Below are 25,856 nucleotides of genomic sequence, written 5' to 3'. Positions count from 1 at the left end.
TTCAGCAGTTTTGTTTTTTTCTTGTGTCAAATATTTCTATTTGATTTTAAAGTGATCAAATGAAAAATTTATTTGAACAATATTAAGAATTCTGAGAGCACTCCTGTCGGTCAGCAATTATTTCGGCCATCAATTGTTGTAATCATAGTCAACCTTTATTAAGGCAACTGTGTCATCGATTTCAGCTAATAAACCAGCCTATTACATTTTTAATTCAAATTAGGCGCTGAAAAGTATATTTTTGTTGATGAATATGCATCTGATTTGTAATGTTATTTTTCGAAAGTGTTATTTGTATTATCAACCGCGGATTTTTACCGGGGATTTAAATTTTGATAAGAGCATTTGTTGAAATCTGTTGATAAACACATTTCTTACCCCTGATTAGATATTGGGAAACCGAATAATTGTTTTATGAAAAATTATTTAATTAGAGACAGCTTTCAATGGATTTTTAAATCGCTTTGTGATTTTCTGATGATTAAATTATCTCTGATCTGTGATACGAAATTCGGAAGCTGATATCAGTGCTGTATTTATTAATTGCTCTTGAACGAAGTTCATAGCAATTATTGTAAACGTGTGCGTCTTTCTTTTTTATGCAAAATTTTCGCTTGACAATTTTGACTTTTCGAGTGACTTTTAGGCCCTTGACTTTTTGCGTATCGCGTGATCTAAAATTCACTCTCAATCACAATTTCAAGCGGCTTAACTCAATTGGCGGCAATTTAATACCAAAAGTTAAATGAAAAGTGCGATATTTTTCAATATAAATATAATAGTGGTATATGCTAACCTCTAATGTGGTTATTTGAAGCCCACTTTTGAACTTCTTAATCCCATTTAGCCCCCCCCCCCCGACTGAAGCAGGCTGCAATTGATTAGAGCTCCCACTAGTCGTTCGAGAGCAATTCGTCCGACGTTTAGTCGGTTATGTTTTATATAAGCAGAGAAGTATTTTGCCCAGAGAAGGGTAATGACCGGTTAGTTTCTGATGATCAACTAATTTTGACTAATGATATTAAATTGGTAAGGTGAAAGTATACGTTTGCTTTTCAACACTGATTTCTGAGATTTGGTGTTTTCATCAAAAAAACTTTGGTGATTTGGGACGTTAAAATTGAAAACTGTCATTGATTTAATTGCCAGCTGTTCAATTGCTAATAAAATTTGTAGCAATTATATGAGATTTTTGGAACTACCGTTTTTTCGTCTGTTCGTTTTCTTATTTTTTATGTTTTTGTCTCCCGAACGGGCTAAACTGGTGAACCCCAAGGGGATTAAGCTCTCCTAGATCATTACGGCTAACTAGCCTCCAAGTAAGCGATTCACCGAAACTGTTTAAGAGGCATGTATTCATGGTGTGGAGGATGCTTCTTAGAGTTTGACCCCCATTTTTTCGTTCTCCTGCCGCAACAGACTATCCCAGAAGTTGATTCCCCAGTGCACCTCATTCACCCGTAAAACCGCACGTTTGCCCTAACATAACTCAACGCCCAACCCCGCCTCATGATCACGCCCGCTCCACCCCCTCCACCTCATACGATCCTTAACCCTGCACGCTCGCTCGACACACCCTCCCTCCACTTTGCTCACTCCTCCCCGCCCGCCACATGTGTCAGCCAGCCCCTCAATAAAACTTAAGCCACCCCTTTAAGATGCAGCTGGCGTCTGTTGAGGCTAATCGCTCGATACTTCGCGCGACGTTAGTCGGTAGTTTATTCTAAATATCAAAAGCCAGCTGACAAAAGAATTTTATTAATCTTAAGTCTTTAGCTGTTGATGATACTCATCCATAACCTAAGATTTGAAAATTGACAGCTGAGATCATTGCTTGCTGAACAAAAATATAATTTCAAACAGTTTTCATTCGTTTAGTCTTCGTCTTTTCTGGATGATGAAACTACTTCAGATTGATGGCTTCCCGAGAGATTTTTTTTCACGCTCGACTTTAGTTCTTGATTTTTGCGTGATTTACTTTGCCTATTTCAGATATGAAGTCTGTTGCTAAATCAAAGAGACTGTGAGATAGGATATTACAAGGCCCTGGCAGCCGCGAAAATGCTTCAATCTAACACGCCTTCAGTCTAACACGATTTTTTTTGGCTACAATTCCCCTGAATTTATCTTCCCCGCACTTCATTCCAGAGAATTTTGTCCTACTATAGCCGGTTTGTGATTTTATTGGTGTTATTAAATTTGAGAGCTGACATATCAATAGTAATTTTCTCAGATTGACCAAACAACGGTGATGTTTTTGTTTGATGATAACTTCAGTTTTGACCCGTGATAAGAGATTCTGAAGCTGATATCACTACTGTTTACATTTTACTGCTGATGGTCAGGTACTATCAAGTTCGTGATAAACTTTGGAATCTGCAGGTACGTGTATGCTTTTTAAAACTTTTTTTGAGATTTGTTGCTGTTTTTATCAGCCGTGTACTTTTAAGGTAATCAAATATTGACGACAGAATTCTGTTAAATCTCGCGCTGATGATTACCTTTTTTGACCCGTGATACGAAAATCGGAAGCTGAGATCATTGCTCTATGGACAATCATCTAATAAGAGATAGGCTTGAAAAGAGATATGGCTTTGTGAGTTTCGGATGATAAAACTCTTTGACTCCTGATATCAATTTGGGAAGCTGACATTACTACCGCCAGCATTTAATTGTGATTAAATCAAAGTATTGAACTGCTCGTGCTGTTTTTTTTTCTATCAAAGTTTTCATCTTGTAGAGTTTTGTACATTATTCATTTTTTAGATGCTTTGGCTCCCGTTTTCTCGAGGCAATGTCGTGATTGCAGTGAAGACTTTGCGAGGTAATGTGTCTGCTCTTGTGATAACAAAAAAGGTTCAGCTGTTTCTAGGGAATTCAGAAGCGGAGGTCACAGCTGTAGACCCTATGTTTTCATTGCAGACAATTTCTTCCCTGTTTCATTTATAATCGTCAATTTATCGGCTGGCGAATAAATTTAGCACCTGGGTTTCTGTTTTGTGCAATCTTATGAGTTTCAGCTATTTATAAATAACATTTACGTGCTTCAGTAAGGATATTCAAATTGCAAATAAATGTTGAATTTGGTGTTAGTGTCTTCTGCATTTTGGTCCTTATAGTTTTCTTCAACACTAACTAGTTTTAAGCGACTGACTGAATTATTCTGATGATAAACCAATTTATGACTGATGATACGAAATTCGGAAACTGAGATCACTGCTTTTTGGAAAAGCGTGTGCAATTTTTATTGGACAAAATGGCTTTGAGGCCATTTATTTGATTGGTTTCGATAGTTTGAATGGTTCTGGTTCGTGACCATCAAGTAGATGTTGGTATGGGAAACAAAGTTTTTAGATCGGGTATTTGCAAGATGTTTTCGCGTGATAATGACAGCTGAGACCATTGCTTGGTGGTTATTAATATAATTGCAAACCGACATCAATCCTTTGCTTTTCGTCTTTTTTGGATGATGAAACTACTTCTGATGGATGACTTCTCGAGTGATTTTTTTCCTCTCGACTTTAGTTCTTGATTTTTGCGTGATTTACATTGCACTTATTCAGATATTAAATATGTTGCTAAATCAAAAGCGATTGTGAGATAGGAAATTACAAGGCCCTTGCAGCCGAGGAATCAATGCTTCAATATAACACACCAGATTTTTTTGGCTACAATCCCTCTGAGTTTATCTTCCCCCCTTCATTCCTGAGAATTTTGTCCTACTATATCCGGTTTGTGATTTTATTGGTGTTATTTAATTTGAGAGCTGACATTAATGTCAATAGTAATTTTCTCAGATTGACCAAACAACGGCAATGTTGTGTGATGTTAAATTCAGTTCTGGCCCGTGATAAAAAATTCGGAAGCGGATGTCACTACTGTTAACAGTTCTCTATATATAGAATGGTATTGGTCAGGTACTATCAAATTCGTGATATGAAATTTGGAATCTGAAGGTACGTGTATGCTTTTTAAAACATTTTTTGAGATTTGGTGTTTTTTATCAGCCGTGTACTTTAAGTATAATCAAATGTTGACGACAGAATTGTGTTGAATCTTCCTCTGATGACTACCATTTTTGACCCCTGATACGAAATTCGGAAGCTGAGACCATTGCTCTATGAACATTTATCTAATTCGATAATAAGAGATAGGCTTGAAAAAAGATATGGCTTTGTGAGTTTCGGATGATAAAACTCTTTATAACTCCTGATATCAAATTCGGAAGCTGACATTACTACCACCAGCATTTAATTGTGATTAGATCAAAGCTTTGAACAGCTCATGTTGTTATTTTTCTATCAATGTTTTCATCTTGTAGAGTTTTTTAAATTTTTTATTCTTTAGATGCTTTGGCTCCCGTTTTCTTCAGTCAATTTCTTGATTGCAGTGAAGTTCGCGATGTAATGCGTCTGCTCTTGTGATAACAAAAAAGGTTCAGCTGTTCTTAGGGAATTCAGAAGTGGAGGTTACAGCTGTAGACCCAACGTTTTCATTGTAGACCATTTCTCCCTATTTCGTTTATAATTGGTAAATATCGGCTTGCGATTGAATTTAGCACCTGGGTTTCTGTTTTGTGCAATCTTATGAGTTTCAGCTATTTATAAATAACATTTACGTGCATCAGTAAGGATATACAAATTGCAAATAAATGTTGAATTTGGTGTAAGTGTCTTCTGCATTTTGGTCCTTCTAGTTTTCTTCAACACTAACTAGTTTTTTAAGCGACTGACTGAAATATTCTGATGATAAACCAATTTATGAATTTGAGCTATTTTTAATTAACATTAACGTGCGTCAGTAAGGATATACAATTTGCAAAGAAATGTTGAATTTGGTCTAACTGTCTTCTGCATTTTTGTTCTTTCTGGTTTTCTTCAACACTAACTAGTTTTTTAGGCGACTGACTGAAATATTCTTATAATAAACCAATTTATGACTGATGATACGAAATTCGGAAACAGATCACTGCTTTTTGCAACTGCTTTTGCAATTTCTATCGGTCAAAATGGATTTTTGTTTGAATGGTTTCGGTAGTTTGATTAGTTTTGTTTCGTGACCCTCAAATAATTGTTAGTATGGGAAACAAAATTTTTAGATTGACTATTTGTCAGATTTTTTTGCCTGATATTGATAGCTGAGATCACTGCTTGGTGAACATTAATATAATTGCAAAGACTTAATTCCTTTAGTTTTCGTCTGTTTTGGATGATGAAACTACTTACGGTTGATGACTTCTCGAGTGATTTTTGTCACGCTCGACTTTACTTCTTGATTTCTGCGTGATTTACATTGCTCTTATTCAAATATGACGTCTGTTGCTAAATCAAAAGCGATTGTGCGATAGGTTATTACAAGAACCTGGAAGACGAGAAATCAATGCTTCAGTCTAACACGCCCGAGATTTTGTTTGGATACAATCCCCTTGAATTTATTTCCCCGCCCTTCATTCCAGAGCATTTTCTCCTACAATAGCCGGTTTGTGTTTTTATTAGTGTTATTTAATTTGAGAGCTGACATTAATGTCAATAGTAATTTTCTCAGATTGACCAAACAACGGCAATGTTGTGTGATGATAAATTCAGTTCTGACCCGTGATGAAAAATTCGGAAGCGGATGTCACTACTGTTAACAGTTCTCTATATATAGAATGGTATTGGTCAGGTACTATCAAATTCGTGATATGAAATTTGGAATCTGAAGGTACGTGTATGCTTTTTAAAACATTTTTTGAGATTTGGTGTTTTTTATCAGCCGTGTTCTTTTAAAGTATAATCAAATGTTGACGACAGAATTGTGTTAAATCTTCCTCTGATGACTACCATTTTTGACCCCTGATACGAAGTTCGGAAGCTGAGACCATTGCTCTATGAACATTTATCTAATTCGATAATAAGAGATAGGCTTGAAAAAAGGTATGGCTTTGTGAGTTTCGGATGATAAAACTCTTTATGACTCCTGATATCAAATTCGGAAGCTGACATTACTACCACCAGCATTTAATTGTGATTAGATCAAAGCTTTGAACAGCTCATGTTGTTATTTTTCTATCAATGTTTTCATCTTGTAGAGTTTTTTAAATTTTTCATTCTTTAGATGCTTTGGCTCCCGTTTTCTTCAGTCAATTTCTTGATTGCAGTGAAGTTCGCGATGTAATGCGTCTGCTCTTGTGATAACAAAAAAGGTTCAGCTGTTTCTAGGGAATTCAGAAGCGGAGGTCACAGCTGTAGACCCAATGTTTTCATTGCAGACAATTTCTTCCCTATTTCATTTATAATCGTCAATTTATCGGCTGGCGAATAAATTTAGCACCTGGGTTTCTGTTTTGTGCAATCTTATGAGTTTCAGCTATTTATAAATAACATTTACGTGCTTCAGTAAGGATATTCAAATTGCAAATAAATGTTGAATTTGGTGTTAGTGTCTTCTGCATTTTGGTCCTTATAGTTTTCTTCAACACTAACTAGTTTTTTAAGCGACTGACTGAATTATTCTGATGATAAACCAATTTATGACTGATGATACGAAATTCGGAAACTGAGATCAGTGCTTTTTGGAAAAGCTTTTGCAATTTTTATTGGACAAAATGACTTTGAGGCCATTTATTTTAATGATTTCGATAGTTTGAATAGTTCCGGTTCGTGACCATCAAATAGATGTTGGTATGGGAAACAAAATTTTTAAATCGGGTATTTGCCAGATTCCTTCGCGTGATATTGACAGCTAAGATCATTGCTTGGTGAACATTAATATAATTGCAAACCGACACCAATCCTTTACTTTTCGTCTTTTTTGGGTGATGAAACTACGTCCGATTGATGACTTCTCGAGTGATTTTTTTTCACGCTCGACTTTAGTTCTTGATTTTTGCGTGATATACATTGCTTTTATTCAGATATTAAATTTATTGCTAAATCAAAAGCGATTGTGAGATAGGAAATTACAAGGCCCTTGCAGCCGAGGAATCAATGCTTCAATATAACACACCAGATTTTTTTGGCTACAATCCCTCTGAGTTTATCTTCCCCCCTTCATTCCTGAGAATTTTGTCCTACTATATCCGGTTTGTGATTTTATTGGTGTTATTTAATTTGAGAGCTGACATTAATGTCAATAGTAATTTTCTCAGATTGACCAAACAACGGCAATGTTGTGTGATGTTAAATTCAGTTCTGGCCCGTGATAAAAAATTCGGAAGCGGATGTCACTACTGTTAACAGTTCTCTATATATAGAATGGTATTGGTCAGGTACTATCAAATTCGTGATATGAAATTTGGAATCTGAAGGTACGTGTATGCTTTTTAAAACATTTTTTGAGATTTGGTGTTTTTTATCAGCCGTGTACTTTAAGTATAATCAAATGTTGACGACAGAATTGTGTTGAATCTTCCTCTGATGACTACCATTTTTGACCCCTGATACGAAATTCGGAAGCTGAGACCATTGCTCTATGAACATTTATCTAATTCGATAATAAGAGATAGGCTTGAAAAAAGATATGGCTTTGTGAGTTTCGGATGATAAAACTCTTTATAACTCCTGATATCAAATTCGGAAGCTGACATTACTACCACCAGCATTTAATTGTGATTAGATCAAAGCTTTGAACAGCTCATGTTGTTATTTTTCTATCAATGTTTTCATCTTGTAGAGTTTTTTAAATTTTTTATTCTTTAGATGCTTTGGCTCCCGTTTTCTTCAGTCAATTTCTTGATTGCAGTGAAGTTCGCGATGTAATGCGTCTGCTCTTGTGATAACAAAAAAGGTTCAGCTGTTTCTAGGGAATTCAGAAGCGGAGGTCACAGCTGTAGACCCTATGTTTTCATTGCAGACAATTTCTTCCCTGTTTCATTTATAATCGTCAATTTATCGGCTGGCGAATAAATTTAGCACCTGGGTTTCTGTTTTGTGCAATCTTATGAGTTTCAGCTATTTATAAATAACATTTACGTGCTTCAGTAAGGATATTCAAATTGCAAATAAATGTTGAATTTGGTGTTAGTGTCTTCTGCATTTTGGTCCTTATAGTTTTCTTCAACACTAACTAGTTTTAAGCGACTGACTGAATTATTCTGATGATAAACCAATTTATGACTGATGATACGAAATTCGGAAACTGAGATCACTGCTTTTTGGAAAAGCTTTTGCAATTTTTATCGGACAAAATGACTTTGAGGCCATTTATTTTATTGGTTTCGATAGTTTGAAGAGTTCCGGTTCGTGACCATCAATTAGATGTTGGTATGGGAAACAAAATTTTTAAATCGGGTATTTGCCAGATTCTTTCGCGTGATATTGACAGCTAAGATCATTGCTTGGTGAACATTAATATAATTGCAAACCGACACCAATCCTTTAATTTTCGTCTTTTTTTGGTGATGAGACTACGTCCGATTGATGGCTTCTCGAGTGATTTTTTTTTCACGCTCGACTTTAGTTCTTGATTTTTGCGTGATTTACATTGCTTTTATTCAGATATTAAATTTATTGCTAAATCAAAAGCGATTGTGAGATAGGAAATTACAAGGCCCTTGCAGCCGAGGAATCAATGCTTCAATCTAACACGCCAGGTTTTTTTGGCGACAATCCACCTGAATTTATCTTCCCCGCCTTTCATTCCAGAGAATTTTGTCCTACTATATCCGGTTTGTGATCTTATTGGTGTTATTAAATTTGAGAGCTGACATATCAATAGTAATTTTCGCAGATTGACCAAACAACGGCGATGTTCTTGTGTGATGATAAATTCAGTTTTGACTCGTGATAAGAAATTCGGAAGCTGATATCACTACTGTTTACAGTTCTCTATATACAGGATGCTGTTGTTCAGGTACTATGAAATTCGTGATATGAAATTTGGAATCTGAAGGTACGTGTATGCTTTTTAAAACAATGTTTGAGATTTGGTGTTCTTTATCAGCCGTGTACGGATGATAAAACTCTTTATGACTCCTGATATCAAATTCGGAAGCTGACATTACTACCACCAACATTTAATTATGATTAGATCAAAGCATTAAACTGCTCATGCTGTTGATTTTCTTTAAAAGTTTATCGGTTTGCGAACTTATCGGCTCGCGAATGAATTTAGCACCTGGGTTTCTGTCTTATTCAATCTTATGAATTTCAGCTAACTATTAAAAACATTTCCGTGCTTCAATAAGGATATACAAATTGCAAAGAAATGTTGAATTTCGTGTAACTGTCTTCTGCATTTTGTTCTTTCTGGTTTTTTTCAACACTAACTGGTTTTTTAGGCGGCTGATTGAAATATTCTGATGATAAACCAATTTATGACTGATGATACGAAATTCGGAAACAGATCACTGCTTTTTGCAACTGCTTTTGCAATTTCTATCGGTCAAAATGGATTTTTGTTTGAATGGTTTCGATAGTTTGATTAGTTTTGTTTCGTGACCATCAAATAATTGTTAGTATGGGAAACAAAATTTTTAGATTGATTATTTGTCAGATTTTTTTGCCTGATATTGATAGCTGAGATCATTGCTTGGTGAACATTAATATAATTGCAAAGACTTAATTCCTTTAGTTTTCGTCTGTTTTGGATGATGAAACTACTTCCGGTTGATGACTTCTCGAGTGATTTTTGTCACGCTCGACTTTACTTCTTGATTTCTGCGTGATTTACATTGCTCTTATTCAAATATGACGTCTGTTGCTAAATCAAAAGCGATTGTGCGATAGGATATTACAAGAACCTGGAAGACGAGAATTCAATGCTTCAGTCTAACACGCCCGAGATTTTGTTTGGATACAATCCCCTTGAATTTATTTCCCCGCCCTTTATTCCAGAGCATTTTTGGTTTCGATAGTTTGAGTGGTTCTGGTTCGTGACCATCAAGTAGATGTTGGTATGGGAAACAAAATTTTTAGATTGGGTATTTGCCAGATTTTTCGCGTGATAATGACAGCTGAGATCATTGCTTGGTAATTATTAATATAATTGCAAACCGACATCAATCCTTTACTTTTCGTCTTTTTTGGGTGATGAAACTACTTCCGATTGATGACTTCTCGAGTGATGTTTTTTCTTGCTCGACTTTAGTTCTTGATCTTTGCGTGATTTACATTGCTCTTATTCAGATATTAAATCTGTTGCTAAATCAAAAGCGATTGTGAGATAGGATATTACAAGGCCCTGGCAGCCGAGAAATCAATGCTTCAATCTAACAGGCCAGATTTTTTTGGCTACAATCCCCCTGAGTTTATCTTCCCCGCCCTTCATTCCTGAGAATTTGGTCCTACTATATCCGGTTTGTGATTTTATTGGTGTTATTAAATTAGAGCTGACATATCAATAGTAATTTTCTCAGATTGACCAAACAACGGCGATGTTCTTTTGTGATGATAAATTCAGTTGACTCGTGATAAGAAATTCGGAAGCTGATATCGCTACTGTTTACAGTTCTTTTTATATAGAATGCTGTTGTTCAGGTGCTATGAAATTCTGTGATATGAAATTTGGAATCTGAAGGTACGTTTATGTTTTTTAAAACAATTTTTGAGATTTGGTGTTTTTTATCAGCCGTGTACTTTAAGTATAATCAAATGTTGACGACAGAATTGTGTTGAATCTTCCTCTGATGACTACCATTTTTGACCCCTGATACGAAATTCGGAAGCTGAGACCATTGCTCTTTGAACATTTATCTAATACGATAATAAGAGATATGCTTGAAAAAAGATATGTCTTTGTGAGTTTCGGATGATAACTCTTTGACTCCTGATATCAAATTCGGAAGCTGACATTACTACCACCAACATTTAATTTTGATTAGATCAAAGCATTGGACTGCTCATGCTGTTGATTTTCTATAAAAGTTTTTTTATCGGTTTGCGAACTTATCGGCTTGCGAATGAATTTAGCACCTGGATTTCTGTCTGATTCAATCTTATGAATTTCAGCTAACTATTAAAAACATTTCCGTGCTTCAATAAGGATATACAAATTGCAAAGAAACGTTGAATTTCGTGTAACTGTCTTCTGCTTTTGTTCTTTCTGGTTTTTTCAACACTAACTGGTTTTTTAGGCGGCTGATTGAAATATTCTGATGATAAACCAATTTATGACTGATGATACGAAATTCGGAAACTTAGATTACTGCTTTTTGCAAAAGCGTTTGCAGTTTCTATTGGCAAAAATTGCTTTGAGGCCATTTATTTGATTGGTTTCGATAGGTTGAATGGTTCTAGTTCGTGACCATCAAGTAGATGTTGGTATGGGAAACCGAATGTTTAGATCGGGTATTTGCCAGATTTTTTCGTGTGATAATGACAGCTGAGATCATTGCTTGGTAATTGTTAATATAATTGCAAACCGACATCAATGCTTTACTTTTCGTCTGTTTTGGGTGATGAAACGACCTCCGATTGATGACTTCTCGAGTGATTGTTGTTCACGCTCGACTTTAGTTCTTGATTTTTGCGTGATTTACATTGCTCTTATTCAGATATTAAATCTGTTGCTAAATCAAAAGCGATTGTGAGATAGGATATTACAAGGACCTGGCAGCCGAGAAATCAATGCTTCAATCTAACACGCCAGATTTTTTTGGCTACAATCCCCCGGAGTTTATCTTCCTCGCCCTTCATTCCTGAGAATTTTGTCCTACTATATCCTGTTTGTGATTTTATTGGTGTTATTAAATTTGAGAGCTGACATATCAATAGTATGGGATGTTGGTATGGGAAACAAAATTTTTAGATCGGGTATTTGCCAGATTTTTTCGTTTGATAATGACAGCTGAGATCATTGCTTGGTAATTATTAATATAATTGCAAACCGACATCAATCCTTTACTTTTCGTCTTTTTTGGGTGATGAAACGACTTCCGATTGATGACTTCTCGAGTGATTGTTTTTCACGCTCGACTTTAGTTCTTGATTTTTGCGTGATTTACATTGCTCTTATTCAGATATTAAATCTGTTGCTAAATCAAAAGCGATTGTGAGATAGGATATTACAAGGCCCTGGCAGCCGAGAAATCAATGCTTCAATATAACACAGCAGATTTTTTTGGCTACAATCCCTCTGAGTTTATCTTCCCCCCCTTCATTCCTGAGAAATTTGTCCTACTATATCCGGTTTGTGATTTTATTGGTGTTTTTAAATTAGAGCTGACATATCAATAGTAATTTTCTCAGATTGACCAAACAACGGCGATGTTCTTGTGTGATGATATATTCAGTTTTGACTCGTGATAAGAAATTCGGAAGCTGATATCACTACTGTTTACAGTTCTCTATATACAGGATGCTGTTGTTCAGGTACTATGAAATTCGTGATATGAAATTTGGAATCTGAAGGTACGTGTATGTTTTTTAAAACAATTTTTGAGATTTGGTGTTTTTTATCAGCCGTGTACTTTTAAAGTTTAATCAAATGTTGACGACAGAATTGTGTTGAAGCTTCCTCTGATGACTACCATTTTTGGCCCCTGATACGAAATTCGGAAACTGAGATCAGTGCTTTTTGGAAAAGCTTTTGCAATTTTTATTGGACAAAATGACTTTGAGGCCATTTATTTGAATGGTTTCGATAGTTTGAATGGTTCTGGTTCGTGACCATCAAATAGATATTGGTATGGAAAACAGAATTTTTAGAGCGGTTTTTTGCCAGATTTTTTCGCGTGATAATGACAGGTGAGATCATTGCTTGGTAATTATTAATGTAATTGCAAACCGACATCAATCCTTTACTTTTCGTCTTTTTTGGGTGATGAAACGACTTCCGATTGATGACTTCTCGAGTGATTGTTTTTCACGCTCGACTTTAGTTCTTGATTTTTGCGTGATTTACATTGCTCTTATTCAGATATTAAATCTGTTGCTAAATCAAAAGCGATTGTGAGATAGGATATTACAAGGCCCTGGCAGCCGAGAAATCAATGCTTCAATATAACACAGCAGATTTTTTTGGCTACAATCCCTCTGAGTTTATCTTCCCCCCTTCATTCCTGAGAATTTTGTCCTACTATATCCTGTTTGTGATTTTATTGGTGTTATTAAATTTGAGAGCTGACATATCAATAGTATGGGATGTTGGTATGGGAAACAAAATTTTTAGATCGGGTATTTGCCAGATTTTTTCGTTTGATAATGACAGCTGAGATCATTGCTTGGTAATTATTAATATAATTGCAAACCGACATCAATCCTTTACTTTTCGTCTTTTTTGGGTGATGAAACGACTTCCGATTGATGACTTCTCGAGTGATTGTTTTTCACGCTCGACTTTAGTTCTTGATTTTTGCGTGATTTACATTGCTCTTATTCAGATATTAAATCTGTTGCTAAATCAAAAGCGATTGTGAGATAGGATATTACAAGGCCCTGGCAGCCGAGAAATCAATGCTTCAATATAACACAGATTTTTTTGGCTACAATCCCTCTGAGTTTATCTTCCCCCCCTTCATTCCTGAGAAATTTGTCCTACTATATCCGGTTTGTGATTTTATTGGTGTTTTTAAATTAGAGCTGACATATCAATAGTAATTTTCTCAGATTGACCAAACAACGGCGATGTTCTTGTGTGATGATATATTCAGTTTTGACTCGTGATAAGAAATTCGGAAGCTGATATCACTACTGTTTACAGTTCTCTATATACAGGATGCTGTTGTTCAGGTACTATGAAATTCGTGATATGAAATTTGGAATCTGAAGGTACGTGTATGTTTTTTAAAACAATTTTTGAGATTTGGTGTTTTTTATCAGCCGTGTACTTTTAAAGTTTAATCAAATGTTGACGACAGAATTGTGTTGAAGCTTCCTCTGATGACTACCATTTTTGGCCCCTGATACGAAATTCGGAAACTGAGATCAGTGCTTTTTGGAAAAGCTTTTGCAATTTTTATTGGACAAAATGACTTTGAGGCCATTTATTTGAATGGTTTCGATAGTTTGAATGGTTCTGGTTCGTGACCATCAAATAGATATTGGTATGGAAAACAGAATTTTTAGAGCGGTTTTTTGCCAGATTTTTTCGCGTGATAATGACAGGTGAGATCATTGCTTGGTAATTATTAATGTAATTGCAAACCGACATCAATCCTTTACTTTTCGTCTTTTTTGGGTGATGAAACGACTTCCGATTGATGACTTCTCGAGTGATTGTTTTTCACGCTCGACTTTAGTTCTTGATTTTTGCGTGATTTACATTGCTCTTATTCAGATATTAAATCTGTTGCTAAATCAAAAGCGATTGTGAGATAGGATATTACAAGGCCCTGGCAGCCGAGAAATCAATGCTTCAATATAACACAGCAGATTTTTTTGGCTACAATCCCTCTGAGTTTATCTTCCCCCCTTTATTCCTGAGAATTTTGTCCTACTATATCCGGTTTGTGATTTTATTGGTGTTATTAAATTAGAGCTGACATATCAATAGTAATTTTCTCAGATTGACCAAACAACGGCGATGTTCTTGTGTGATGATAAATTCAGTTTTGACTCGTGATAAGAAATTCGGAAGCTGATATCACTACTGTTTACAGTTCTCTATATACAGGATGCTGTTGTTCAGGTACTATGAAATTCGTGATATGAAATTTGGAATCTGAAGGTACGTGTATGTTTTTTAAAACAATTTTTGAGATTTGGTGTTTTTTATCAGCCGTGTACTTTTAAAGTATAATCAAATGTTGACGACAGAATTGTGTTGAATCTTGCTCTGATGACTACCATTTTTGACCACTGATACGAAATTCGGAAGCTGAGACCATTGCTCTTTGAACATTTATCTAATACGATAATAAGAGATAGGCTTGAAAAAAGATATGTCTTTGAATTTCGGATGATAAAACTCTTTATGACTCCTGATATCGAATTCGGAAGCTGACATTACTACCACCAACATTTAATTTTGATTAGATCAAAGCATTGGACTGCTCATGCTGTTGATTTTCTATAAAAGTTTTTTTATCGGTTTGCGAACTTATCGGCTTGCGAATGAATTTAGCACCTGGATTTCTGTCTGATTCAATCTTATGAATTTCAGCTAACTATTAAAAACATTTCCGTGTTTCAATAAGGATATGCAAATTGCAAAGAAATGTTGAATTTCGTGTAACTGTCTTCTGCATTTTGTTCTTTCTGGTTTTTTTTCAACACTAACTGGTTTTTTGGGCGGCTGATTGAAATATTCTGATAATAAACCAATTTATGACTGATGATACGAAATTCGGAAACTTAGATTACTGCTTTTTGCAAAAGCGTTTGCAATTTTTATTTGCAAAAATTGCTTTGAGGCCATTTATTTGATTGGTTTCGATAGTTTGAATGGTTCTGGTTCGTGACCATCAAGTAGATGTTGGTATGGGAAACAAAGTTTTTAGATCGGGCATTTGCAAGATGTTTTCGCGTGATGATGACAGCTGAGATCATTGCTTGGTAATTATTAATATAATTGCAAACCGACATCAATCCTTTACTTTTCGTGTTTTTTGGGTGATGAAACTACTTCCGAAGGATGACTTCTCGAGTGTTTTTTTTTCACGCTCGACTTTAGTTCTTGATTTTTGCGTGATTTACATTGCTCTTATTCAGATATTAAATCTGTTGCTAAATCAAAAGCGATTGTGAGATAGGATATTACAAGGCCCTGGCAGCCGAGAAATCATTGCTTCAATCTAACACGCCAGATTTTTTTGGCTACAATCTCCCTGAGTTTATCTTCCCCGCCCTTCATTCCTGCGAATTTTGTCCTACTATATCCGGTTTGTGATTTTATTGGTGTTATTAAATTTGAGAGCTGACATATCAATCGTAATTTTCTCAGATTGACCAAACAACGGCGATGTTCTTGTGTGATGATAAATTCAGTTTAGACTCGTGATAAGAAATTCGGAAGCTGATATCACTACTGTTTACAGTTCTTTTTATATAGAATGCTGTTGTTCAGGTGCTATGAAATTCGTGATATGAAAATTGGAATCTGAAGGTACGTGTATGCTTTTTAAAACAATTTTTGAGAATTGTCGGTGTTTTTTATCAGCGGTGTATTTTTATAGTATAATCAAATATTGACGACAGAATTCTGTTAAATCTCCCGCTGATGATTACTATTTTTGACCCGTGATACGAAATTCGGAAGCTGATATCACTACTGCTAACGGTTCTTTTTATATAGAATGCTGTTGTTCAAGTACTATGAAATTCGTGATATGAAATTTGGAATTTGAAGGTACGTGTATGCTTTTTAAAACAATGTTTGAGATTTGGTGTTCTTAACAGCCGTGTACTTTTAAAGTATAATCAAATGTTGACGACAGAATTGTGTTGAATCTTCCTCTGATGACTACCATTTTTGACCCCTGATGCGGAATTCGGAAGCTAAACCCATTGATCTATGAACATTTATCTAATACGATATTGAGAGATAGGCTTGAAAAAATATATGGCTTTGTGAGTTTCGGATGATAAAACTCTTTATGAGTCCTGATATCAAATTCGGAAGCTGACATTACTTCCACCAACATTTAATTATGATTAGATCAAAGCCTGGAACTGCTCATGCTGTTGATTTTCTATAAAAGTTTTTTTTAATCAGTTTGCGAACTTATCGGCTCGCGAATGAGTTTAGCACCTGGGTTTCTGTCTTATTCAATCTTATGAATTTCAGCTAACTATTAAAAACATTTCCGTGCTTCAATAAGGATATACAAATTGCAAAGAAATTTTGAGATTCGTGTAACTTCTGCATTTTGTTCTTTCTCGTTTTTTTCAACACTAACTGGTTTTTTAGGCGGCTGATTGAAATATTCTGATGATAAACCAATTTATGACTGATCATACGAAATTCGGAAACTGAGATTACTGCTTTTTGCAAAAGCGTTTGCAATTTTTATTGGACAAAATGGCTTTGAGGCCATTTATTTGAATGGTTTCGATAGTTTGAATGGTTCTGGTTCGTGACCATCAAATAGATATTGGTATGGGAAACAGAATTTTTAGATCGGGTATTTGCCAGATTTTTTCGCGTGATAATGACAGGTGAGATCATTGCTTGGTAATTATTAATGTAATTGCAAACCGACATCAATCCTTTACTTTTCGTCTTTTTTGGGTGATGAAACTACTTCCGATTGATGACTTCTCGAGTGATTTTTTTTTCACGCTCGACTTTAGTTCTCGATTTTTGCGTGATTTACATTGCTCTTATTCAGATATTAAATCTGCTGCTAAATCAAAAGCGATTGTGAGATAGGATATTACAAGGCCCTGGCAGCCGAGAAATCAATGCTTCAATCTAACACGCCAGATTATTTTGGCTACAATCCCCCTGAGTTTATCTTCCCCGCCCTTCATTCCTGAGAACTTTGTCCTATATCCGGTTTGTGATTTTATTGGTGTTATTAAATTTGAGAGCTGACATATCAATAGTAATTTTCTCAGATTGACCAAACAACGGCGATGTTCTTGTGTGATGATAAATTCAGTTTTGACTCGTGCTAAATTCGGAAGCTGATATCACTACTGTTTACAGTTCCTTTTTATATAGAATGCTGTTGTTCTGGTGCTATGAAATTCGCGATATGAAATTTGGAATCTGAAGTTACGTGTATGCTTTTCAAAGCAATTTTTGAGATTTGTCGGTGTTTTTTATCAGCGGTGTATTTTTATAGTATAATCAAATGTTGACGACAAAATTCTGTTAAATCTCCCGTTGATTATTACTATTTTTGACCCGTGATACGAAATTCGGAAGCTGATACCATTGCTCTTTGAACATTTATCTAATACGATATTAAGAGATAGGCTTGAAAAAAGATATGTCTTTGTGAGTTTCGGATGATAAAACTCTTTATGACTCCTGATATCAAATTCGGAAGCTGACATTACTACCACCAACATTTAATTTTGATTAGATCAAAGCATTGGACTGCTCATGCTGTTGATTTTCTATAAAAGTTTTTTTATCGGTTTGCGAACTTATCGGCTTGCGAATGAATTTAGCACCTGGATTTCTGTCTGATTCAATCTTATGAATTTCAGCTAACTATTAAAAACATTTCCGTGCTTCAATAAGGATATACAAATTGCAAAGAAATGTTGACTTTCCTGTAACTGTCTTCTGCATTTTTTTCTTTCTGGTTTTTTCAACACTAACTGGTTTTTTAGGCGGCTGATTGAAATATTCTGATGATAAACCAATTTATGACTGATGATACGAAATTCGGAAACTGAGATTACTGCTTTTTGCAAAAGCGTGTGCAATTTTTATTGGACAAAATGGCTTTGAGGCCATTTATTTGATTGGTTTCGATAGTTTGAATGGTTCTGGTTCGTGACCATCAAGTAGATGTTGGTATGGGAAACAAAGTTTTTAGATCGGGTATTTGCAAGATGTTTTCGCGTGATAATGACAGCTGAGACCATTGCTTGGTGGTTATTAATATAATTGCAAACCGACATCAATCCTTTGCTTTTCGTCTTTTTTGGATGATGAAACTACTTCTGATGGATGACTTCTCGAGTGATTTTTTTCCTCTCGACTTTAGTTCTTGATTTTTGCGTGATTTACATTGCACTTATTCAGATATTAAATATGTTGCTAAATCAGAAGCGATTGTGAAATAGGATATTACAAGGCCCTGGCAGCTGAGAAGTCAATGCTTCAATCTAACACGCCAGATTTTTTGGCTACAATTCCCCTGAGTTTATCTTCCCGCCCTTCATTCCAGAGAATTTTGTCCTACTATATCCGGTTTGTGATTTTATTGGTGTTATTAAATTTGAGAGCTGACATATCAATAGTAATTTTCTCAGATTGACGAAACAACGGCGATGTTCTTGTGTGATGATAAATTCAGTTTTGACTCGTGATAAGAAATTCGGAAGCTGATATCACTACTGTTTACAGTTCTTTTTATATAGAATGCTGTTGTTCAGGTGCTATGAAATTCGTGATATGAATTTTGGAATCTCAAGGTACGTGTATGCTTTTCAAAGCAATTTTTGAGATTTGTCGGTGTTTTTTATCAGCGGTGTTTTTTTATAGTATAATCAAATGTTGACGACAGAATTCTGTTAAATCTCCTGCTGATGGTTACTATTTTCGACCCGTGATACGAAATTCGGAAGCTGATATCACTACTGTTTACAGTTCTTTTTATATAGAATGCTGTTGTTCAGGTGCTATTAAATTCGTGATATGAAATTTAAATCTCCTGCTGATGGTTACTATTTTCGACCCGTGATACGAAATTCGGAAGCTGATATCACTACTGTTTACAGTTCTTTTTATATAGAATGCTGTTGTTCAGGTGCTATTAAATTCGTGATATGAAATTTGGAATCTGAAGGTACGTGTATGCTTTTCAAAGCAATTTTTGAGATTTGTCGGTGTTTTTATCAGCGGTGTTTTTTATAGTATAATCAATTTTTGACGACAGAATTCTGTTAAATCTCCCGCTGATGATTACTATGACCCGTGATACGAAATTCGGAAGCTGAGATCATTGCTCTATGAACATTTATCTAATACGATTATAAGAGATAGGCTTGAAAAGAGATATGGCTGTGTGAGTTTTGGATGATAAAATTCTTTATGACTCCTGATATCAAATTCGGAAGCTGAAATTACTACCACCAACATTTAATTATGATTAGATCAAAGCATTGAACTGCTCATGCTGTTGATTTTCTATAAAAGTTGGTTTCAAATGGTTTCGATATTTTTTAATAGTTCTGGTTCGTGACCATCAAATAGATGTTAGTATGTGAAACAAAATTTTTAGATCGGGTGTTTGCTAGATTTTTTCGCCTGATATTTTTTCCTTTTTACTGTGACAATGTAGAAGAAACAAGCGATCCGTCAGTACTCAGGACTGTCATTATCTGACAATACTTCACATATTGTCTCATATTGAACTACTGTTTTTTCAAAAGTTTCCAATTTGTTCTTAATATGGAGAAAAGATGAGGCAAGAGTCCAGATGAGTAGGGTCGTAACGTTGTTCGAACGCGTCTATCGAACCTCCTTGTTTGCATTCTCAAAATTAATTGTAATTTAAGTTCTTGTGCTAAATTTGAATTGCTTTTTGATAGCCGCCCTCTCAGCCTCCTAATTTGTTTTCTCAGCCAGCTATTTATAGCGCTTATAATTTTTATTTCCGCAGACAATTTGTTTCGCTTTACCTTACTTCACAGCTTGTTCAACATTCGACCACAATTTTTGGTGGCTTGCTTCACTCATCTCATTCTTCTAAAAGTTCTTTTAAGCATGAGTTGGTGAGCCGAGAAATCTAAAATAGAGTCAATATCGAAAAAAATCAAATAGGAACGGGATAAACTCATCAAGCCTATTTTTTGATGCGCGCTACTTGAACTTTGGTCTTAAGTCTAAGGTATCATCTCTAATGCTTTTTGGTATTGACAATAATCCCTCTATCTTCTAATCAGGAGGACGGAGTGTGTCTAAGAACAAATCCAATCAGAATTGCTCGTACTTTTAAAATTTTTTGTACAATCAGCTTTTTTGGTTTTATTCGGTTCTTTCTAATCCGATATTCCAAATATGGTAATTAATGGCGGCTATTTTCCGGTCTTCTGAATGGTATGTTTATCACTACATAATTGTTTTGATTATTACCCGCGCCCATCTTCTCAGCTGGCTATTAATCATAGCATGCCTTTTTTTCACTTTCGAAAAAGAATTTATTTCCATTATCTTAGTTCACAGCTTGCGCAACATTTTGCGTGAAATCTTTTTGTTTTTATCTAAGGTGGTTTTACTCTATTCTCATTGTGCTCAAAGTCTTGAGTAAAATCTTTCTTTAAATAGCATTTGCTCAGCTAAGCAATCCAAAATGAACAGATTCAATGCCGAAAAATGAAAACGAAAACAGAAACAGGATTAACACATGAAGCCCAATTTTAGATGCTCACTTCTTGAACTTGTTTTTTATAAGCCTTAGCTACCGTCTCTGATGTTTTGAAACTAGACCCTGTATCCTCTCATTATGAAACAGGAGTATGTCTAATTACGAAATGAAATGGAAAAAGTTTGCTCTCTAAAAATGCTGTTGTACAATAATCAATGTTGGCCATTTTTTCTGTTCCTTCAATCCAAATCTTGGATATAAGAATCAAGTGCGGCTGTTTTCCGGCAATCTTCTGGGTATATTTTAAATCTTGTTGACACATGATTTGACTTTCCGGTGTTAAAGGTGCTGTTTTACTGTCTTATGTTATCGAAATATTTCTGGTGACTTTCACTATTGGAACTAACTTAAACTAATATCAACTCTGAAAAATGAAAAGGGGGTTCTGTTACTGAAATGGCGTTGCCTTTTTATCATGGCTTAACTTGAAAGTTAATTTGATAATAAAACTTGGTTTGTGAAACTTGGTTTTTGACACTTGGTTTGAAAATAGTACGCTGAAGGTGCGGTTTCAATCAAATGATCTTTGAGGCAATCTTTGTCTTTTTATTATGAGAAAGTTTTGTTTTGCCGTTTTGTCTTTATATAGAACTGTCTCGAACCTTCTTTCGTTGGCGTGAGCAGTTTACGTTGACTTGGTCTTCAAAAACTATAACTGGTAAAGCGCTAGAAAGCTAAGTGTACGGTTCAGCGAAGCTGCTGAAGAACGCTAGAGAGGCAGATTTTTTTGGTTTAAAGATCAATCTTTGAACTCAGAAATCAATATCAGGAGTGGGTTCTTATGTTCAATTTGAATTGCTGTTTTATCATTGCTACTTTACAATATTCGTGATGATGAAATTTGTTTTGACACATGATTTGAAATTCAGAAGCTGACTTTTGTCATTTAATTGTAACTTTTGTCTTGCACTATCAAAATTAACTTCTGAAATCAAATTTTGATTTTGATAGCAGATTTAACAAGTGGGTTCTGATCTTGAATTTGAGTCGCTTTATCATCGTTACATAGATTAAATTTGTGATGATACAACTCTTTTTGACACGTGATCTAAAATTCGGAAGCTGAAGGTGCTTTTTTCTTTTGTTATTAATAGCCGGGAAGCGATAGCGGTTATTATTGGGGACATCATGGTTTTTTAATTCAATTCGTCGTCTCCATCGATTATTCTTACGACCTGACTGCTTGGAATTGACTTTTTCATTGACTTCAGTGACTTATACTGCTTTGCAGTTAAAATTTATATGCATGGCGTCATTTCGGCTTTTAGGCCAATTGCGTGACTTACCTCACTAAAAAATGACTTCTGAACTCACTTATGGAACTTCAAATTTTATGAACATTTACTAGTCAAAGATCAATAGTGCGCATCTAAGTAGTGCCAAACTTATATGCCCTAATTCTTGAGTATTAGTCTTGAGTTTTTGATTTCGAATATGAATTTTGAAAAAGCTCTTTTAGGGCTTTTCCTTATAGACCGTGTAAGTTATAAAATTGGCAGTCTAACCCAAAAAGTCAAGTGGTCTATTAAAAGACTGGTGGTCGATCTTTCTATCTTATTTCTTTAGTTGTTTCAATTTATGGAGGGCCACAAGCGTCTATCGCTGCTATTTTCCGGCAATCTGCCGGCTATGTTTGAAATTGAACCGTTGAGTTTCTCTGTCAAATTTTAGCGCTGAAATTTAACTCAGATATCAAATGTAGGAACCTTTTTGTCTTCGATTTAAATTGCCCTCAACATTGCGACATTAGCAATAATTGTGATGATGATTTTTTTTGAAACATGATCTCAAAATCGGGAGCTGAAGGTGCTGATTTATTGCATTTTGTTGTGGGAAGTAATTTTCTTGTCAATATTGTTGCCAAATTTGGTTTAAATGATAATTGCCAAGGATCTTCTTTACGCTTCTTTAGCTGAGGTTTTGAACACTAATTTGTGTTCATTAAATTTTTGGTGAGATCCTTTTTATAGCTGCGAAGCTGTAAGCTGAGCGTAGCTATATTGCGGTGATCTTGGTTTTTTTTGTTTCGTCGTCTGACGCTTCATTTTCGTTTTACATTTGTTCTAGAACATTCTGTCTCGTCACTGCTTAAATGGCTTTTTCGCGCTTGATTTCACGCTTTCTGCGTGACCTAAATTGCGGTTATTCAGAAACAGAATCTGTTCCTAAAACAAAGTTGATTGTAAGAAAACAGATTGTATGGTCCGACAGCCGAGTGGTTAAGGCGACTGGCTGTTAATCCGGAGATCGCCGGTTCGAGACGCGACAGGGAAACTTTTTTGCACCCAAAAACAACTTCCTTTGAAATAAACTTGTAAGTTTTATAGGCGGCGGCGATAACTATTATCAACTCACTTCTGTATCTTTTTCCATCTGTATTTTACGGCACGCAAGTCTATTTCGCAGCTATTCCGGCAATCTGCCGGCTATGTTTGATATTTTGGGGGAGCCGACGTTTTCCATTTTTAACCTTATTATACTCTCCAAACAATTTGTCAAGGCGTGATTCAATGTTGCTGTTTCTTTCAATTCAGGAATGAAACAAAAAATTTTCTTGAAAGAATCGACCTTGAGTGCAACACATACTAAATGCTGATTTGAGAAGATTTAACCCGTGATGCAAACATCTGTCCTTTTTCCTGCCTCTTTACTGTGCTAATTTTCTTTGATGGTTGATATTTTAACTGAGAATAACTCATTAAAAATTTTTGTTAACGTCTGAAGTTATGAAGACACAACACATGTGTGCAAAATTATCTGTGTTTTGTTATACAAGTTTCATCTAAACTTACGTCTCAAAGTTGAAACAAGGATAAAAAAATTAAAAGTTAATTTTTAACTAAACTTTCTTAGTTTTTTATTTAGCTTATTTTTATATGTTTAAGCTTTCCGTGCTTTTGGTTTTCGTTTTTTCAAAATTTACTGCATGAGGTTCTGCGATTTCCGCGGCTTCAGGCATTATTGTAATCATATATTTTATATATATATGTTTTTCTTTTTACTTCTTCATAAACAAAAACTTGCATCAGGCACTGCGATTTCCGCGACCTATTGCAAGCTGAGTGAACTTTAAAAATTTGTTGTGTCACTAATAGGACTTGGGCTCAGAATACAATTTAGTCTGAAGTACTGCGATTTCCGCGGCTTCAGTCTCTTTTAAGTCCTCTTATAATCCTCTAAACTAGTTTACTCTTTTTTTCTCAATAAATGCTTGAGTTTTTCTGGTCTGCACTGCGATTCCGCGGCAGCAGGAAAGACTGAATCGAAAAAAGACAGAAAATAAAGAAAAACAATGGTTTATGGCTGCAATTTTTTCAGAATACTTCTTGGACATATATGACTTTTAGAATATTACTTCAAAATTTAGGATCAATTCATAGAAATTTTAATGAGCTAGATCAATTTATAAACCAAGAGAAAGCAAAACCTGATGTGATTGCATTAACAGAAACCTGGTGCAACCAGTATACTTTCGAAAATGCTTACCAGTTGAATGGATATGGCCAGTTGTTGAGGAGTGACAGAGAAAAAAGAGGTGGAGGTGTAGGATTTTTCATTCGGAAAGGCATCAAAGTTCAAATTAAAGCAATAACAAACAATGAACACGTACAATTGTTGACAGTTGCGTGGTTAGGATATCAAAATGAAAAAGTGATAACTGTTGGTTATAAAACTCCGAATTATGGTATAGATTAGTACATAAACGTTTGTCAAGAGCACCTTAATAAATTCACTATCAAACCGGAGAGTTTGCAAGTTTTTTGTGGTGATTTCAACTTAAATGTAATTGAACAAACGAACAAAATTGCTACGGTTTTGGATTTTTTCTCTTGTACAGGACTGCAAATATAGAATAGATCAGAACCGACAAGAGTCACTTCTTGTACGGCAACATGCATTGATATTTTTTTCGCGAATTTTGAAGCCTCAGTAAATGTGAAGGATACAATGATCTCTGACCACAGAGGAGTAGAATTGAGCTGCAAGGAAACGGGTTGATCCGGAAAAATTAAAGGAAAAATTTCTTTTTAGGCCCCTAAAAAAACTTCAAAATAAGGAACTCAGGTTAGATTTAAATTACAGTATTGCAAAAAAACTTGGAACGAGAAGTAAACTATATCTATCTTCTGATTTAAATTTCAATTTTACGGATTTAATGAGGGTGATAAACGAGGAGTTGGATCGTCATGTACCCTTGCAACAGTTCAAAAAGCACACTAACGAAAAATTTAAACAATTTCAAAAGCCTTGGTTGAATAACCAGATCAAAAATCTCAGTCTTAAAAAGCTTGAAGCCTACCAAAGATTGAAGAACGAACAGTCTGCCGAAAATAGAGAAAAATATAATAAGCTGCGTAATCATTTAAAAAACCTAACGAAAAAAGCAAAAATAGAATTTTACGAACAAAAAATTGAAGGAAAGGCTAACATAAATAAAAGTTTGTTTTCAATAATAGACGATATTAAGGGAACGAAAATAAAAAAAATATTGACAATCTGAATGCTGATGAAATTAATAAATATTTTGTTGAAATAGGAAAGAAACTATCTGAAAGTTGTAGTCTGCCGTCAGATCTAAGCCGGGTCAGAAAGTTAGAAAATTCCATGTTCTTAACTACGTCACAGCCTTTCGACTTTATCAAGCAAATGCCCAAAAAAACATCCTCTGATCTGCATAACATTTCAAATCAACTGATTAAGTTCATCAATCCAAGCGTGTGTGAAACATTTGCAAAATTAATTAATCGTTGCTTTGATGAGGGCCATTTCCCTAGAACTCTGAAAATTGCCAATGTTATACCTCTGTACAAAAATGGTAACGAAAACGAGTTCGGTAATTACAGACCAATATCACTGCTCCCAGTTATTTCAAAAAAATGTTGAGAAATGTCTCCAGAAAAGGCTCATTTCTTTTTTGTCCAAATACTCAGTAATAAACAAGGCTCAG

General features: G+C 35.1%; 1 protein-coding gene across 2 annotated transcripts in view; it reads left to right on the top strand.

Moving 5' to 3' along the window:
• LOC142357096 (uncharacterized) overlaps window positions 1-25,856 on the top strand; it is a 99,318-nt gene that overhangs the window by 56,903 nt on the left and 16,559 nt on the right. The gene's annotated exons all lie outside the window — the stretch shown is intronic.

This window comes from Convolutriloba macropyga, chromosome 2 (assembly GCF_964194025.1).
Source record: "Convolutriloba macropyga chromosome 2, txConMacr16.3, whole genome shotgun sequence".
Lineage (NCBI taxonomy): Eukaryota > Metazoa > Xenacoelomorpha > Acoela > Convolutidae > Convolutriloba > Convolutriloba macropyga.
This window is presented reverse-complemented; position numbering and strand designations above follow the sequence as displayed.